We start from the raw sequence: 4,174 nt of genomic DNA, 5'->3' as shown, positions 1-4,174 counted from the left end.
TTTAACAAGTTCAGGTTATGTGTTGCTGTTATTAAATTAAATTATTAAATTGTTTATAAAAGTTATTGTTGTCGGTGTGTTCTTAAAGTCTTTTATCTGTTTCATCACTTCTTTATAATTTAAGTAAACTTAGAACAACTTCTCAGTGACATCAGTTTATTTTTAGAGAAGCAAGTATTTACAATAAACTATTAAAAACATTTTTAAGTATTGAAATTAGATTTTAAAATTAACTACTACAACTATTTACAGAAGATAGACAGTAAATATTACTAGAGAACATATATATATATATATATATATATATATATATATACAATTGTGACTGAGCAGGAGTCCCTGGTGGTGCTGCTGGACTGGATGCGATGCCACACAGATGACCTTGGAGTCTTCTGACTGAGTGGGACATCATCTGGGGGGGTGGGGGTGCCTCTCTCCACTGTTCACCACATCATCCATCAGGGTTTGCAGGGCTGACCCAATCGACAGCTGCCCCAATTGACGGCTGCCATGTTACTAAAAAAGTTTAAATGACGAAGAAAATAATGACTTTACTAAAACTGTTTTCATTACCCTGAAATAACAGCTAAAATGTGATTAAAATGTGACAATCTAAATGTAATGGTGGTCGGGTAGACCCTCCTCCAGGGGCAGACACCTTGGCAGACAGCTGGTCCCTCCATGGAGAACCACTGACTGCCTCCAACACGTTCTCCCCTCCTCATCCTCTGGGGCCGTGATATCACCAGCTCCCAGGCAGATGTTGTGCATGTCAGCACATGCCGTTTTGACCTGTAGAAAAAAATAGACAAAAATATTTATTTTTATTCAGTCATCTATCTTTATTACATGATTTATTAGAAATTAAATTTTACTTAATCTAGATCCACTATTTAACTTATTTTTCGTTTTTATATTTTTATTCTTTTCCTGTATTATGTTTATATATATATATATATATATATATATATATATATATATATATATATATATATTATATATATATATATATATATATATATATATACAGTAATTGCAAATAAAATCAGGCAGTAAGGGGATAACAATTTAGACAAAAAATGATTTATTTCTCAACAGTTTGGCTTCTCAACAAAACATTAGTAATGGTGAAAGTAGTTATTCAAGTCAGTTATTTACAGGGTTTGTACACATTTAAGTATTCAATTCAAATTACTAAAGTTACAAACAAATAAATTACAAACTTAAAAATAAATATAAAATTTGATATTTAAACATATTCATCAATCTGCTGACAAGCGTTTATTTAATAACTGGTATATTCTGATCATTAGCAGGCCCCTGTGGGTTAGAATAATAGCAGGTAGATCTTACCTCTCCACTGCGCCCTGCCAGCCTGAGAAAAATCCGTCGCAGGTTTTGCTGCCGCCGAAGCCGTCAAAGCGACTCTCCTCCTCCAATAACAAGAAAATAAAAAAAAATTCCATATATATTTTTTTGTTTTTGTTGTTTCTTTCCGTATTTCTCGAGCTGTCGGATTTTGTTTGGCGCTGTTTTTGGGGTAAACGTGATGACGTCGTGTCGTAACCAGGAAGTGCTCCAAAGGCGTCCTGCCAAGTACGCAGCCTGCGAATTGAGACGCATCCTGTGATTGGTTGGCCTATAGAACACCCCCCCCCCCTTCCCCCCCACATTTTGCTCTCACATCTTCAAACACAAGTTCGTTTTGGCACAAATATCTCGCAAGGAATGTGACAAAAGTCAAAGCGCGGTGTCAACGTGCTGTGTCTCGCGAGAGCGCGTTTGTGTTCTTGAAGCAGCAGATTCAAGAAGCTGTAATGGCTAAATTGAGGTTGTAATGCAAGATTAACATATGCAAAAAATAATAATTACAAATAAACTATAATAATCATTTGTCAGCTGTAATTTTATTTGTGTAAAACTATATGAACACACCAGTAAATAGTTTTTTTTGTGCATTCACATTTAAATCAGATTTGAGTGGAAAATCCTCTTCAGGTGAAGATTGGACTGACAAGTGTAATTTTTTTTTACATGTTCTTGCCTGATATGTCTTTTAGTGCAACTTCAAATTCAGTTTGTGTGTGTGCGGTTTTTTCTTTACAGCAGAAACATTTTGGCATACAAGTTCAGATTTTTGTGGTACAAATTCTCACATTGCATTCTCAAGTTTTCACATTAAATTCACAAGTTCGTTCATTTTGGCACATATTTACCTTCATAGTTCAACAGACATTAAAAAATAAATAAATAAATGAAAAAAAAATGAATAAATATAATAATATTATTATATTTATTTATATTCAAATTATTGGACTGTTAGGACTTTAGTACAGCACCCTGTCCAGAATCCTCCAAAGCTGAAATCTATCATATAAAAATATGTTTCAAATGGTTCCATCTTCAAACAGAAAAAGAGAAAACTAAAGGCAAGGTGTGAAAATTTTTTTTTTTTTTTTTTTTTTTTTTTTTTTTAAACGGTCCATGTGGTTTATCTATCCAAAAAGTGGAAAAGTAAAGATGCAGACTGGTGAAGTGAACAAATATAGAGCAGGAGACAAAGACAGACATGTCAGCTGTGGAGGATGACATTGATGATCTGAGTAACACTAGAAAAAAAAGGAAGGATAAAGAAATCAGTCCAGGAGAGCAGCTACTAAGCCTCAAGTAAACAGAACCTGATGAAACAAACCAAAGGAGTTACTCCTTGAGAGAGAAAGAGAACAGGTTATCTGAATAACTATATAACAGCTGACAAAGATCAAATCGAGCACTGATACTATTTCAAGCAAACATGTAACATGTTCCAAAAATTTGCAGAGGAAATAAACTATCCCCCATTCAGAAAAGTGGATGAAAGTGACAAATGAGGAGATTGAATGTCAGAGAAAATGAGACATACTATAACCAGCATGCCATAGGGTTAGATACGCTGCAGGGAAAGATGGGTATATACTTTAAAAACAATGTTGATGGATCAGAAACGAACACAGCAGGATAGTTTGCCAAAGAATACAGTCAGAAAGGGAATGTAGGCTATGATGAAACCTTCTCACCTGCGGCTAAAATGAGGAGAGTTAGATTGCTGATGCAAAAAGATGAATGGATGTTAAAATTCCCCTACCAACACATATCAGCAGAATATAAGGTTTACAGTACATTGAGCAATCAGAGGGTTGGGAGGTAAGTTCAAAAACCCATTAGAAGTTGGAGTTTAGGCTTTAAAAATCTGGTTGATGTAAAATTGCTTCTCACAAAACCCAACTGATCACTGTGTTTACACAAACAGAGATTGAAAACTTTCTTATTTCAGTTAAGGTTGGAGTCAGTGATGAAAATACACCGATAGCAGTAAAAGAGAAGCTTGCACTCTGATTTAGCTTGAAGGACTTGGGTAAACTATAGAAAAACCTTCTAGGCATTGATTCTGAACAAAGTGAAGGATGAATGAAAATCTCACAAAAGATTTTATGTTACTTTAAAGGTTCATCAAACCAAGCTTCTAAAGCTGCAGTATCAGCTTGTGAATAGAAACCGAATTACTATGATTTACACTGCATGAAAAGTGAGATTTTCGTCCCCGTAAACCCCCGTAAACTCCCGCAGATCTGCCTGATTTTCGTCAGTTTCCGACAATTTGCAACCCGTGCTTGTCCGCGTTTGTCGTGCCACAAATTGTCGGAAACGGACAGTGACGTAGGTGGAGAGCGATCAGCTGTACTAATGGCCCTAATTAGCATATGAATGCAGCAAACCCGCGCGGCTGGCCAGGTCTGGCTTGAATAACCTTCTCAGTATTGGCTGAAACCACTATTCTCAAACAAATGAAAACGCTCGTGATTGGCAGCAAAAACCACACGTGGCCACGCAAGGCTTTAATTTTCTTACTGAGTATTGGACGGAACCACTTCTTTTTAAACAAGTAAAGTCGCTCGTGATTGGTTGGCATATATATATATTTACATATATATATTTATTCATATATATATTTATTCATTCATATATAATATATAATTTATATATTTATTCATTCATATGCTGTGTATTTATGTTATCCTACACTACTACACAATTATTATGCTACCATCAAGGACATGAATGAATTTATACAGGAAAATGAACATTTGCCAGGAAGCTGTTTATGCAAAGAAAGAGCTTTATTGAAACACACACA

General features: G+C 35.1%; 1 long non-coding RNA gene across 1 annotated transcript; it reads right to left on the bottom strand.

The window, feature by feature from the left end:
• Positions 1–412: 412 nt before the first annotated feature.
• LOC119779724 lies at positions 413–1,605 on the bottom strand. The gene is made up of 3 exons (XR_005280270.1): positions 1,354–1,605; positions 659–792; positions 413–516 (listed from the first exon to the last, which is right to left on the bottom strand). It is a non-coding gene; the product is annotated as an uncharacterized LOC119779724 (long non-coding RNA).
• Between the last annotated feature and the right edge of the window lie 2,569 nt (positions 1,606–4,174).

This window comes from Cyprinodon tularosa, unplaced genomic scaffold (genome assembly GCF_016077235.1).
Source record: "Cyprinodon tularosa strain WSP-4 unplaced genomic scaffold, ASM1607723v1 ctg150, whole genome shotgun sequence".
Taxonomy (NCBI): Eukaryota; Metazoa; Chordata; class Actinopteri; order Cyprinodontiformes; family Cyprinodontidae; genus Cyprinodon; species Cyprinodon tularosa.
Note: the sequence above shows the minus strand (reverse complement) of the source record. Positions and strands in the feature narration are given on the sequence as shown.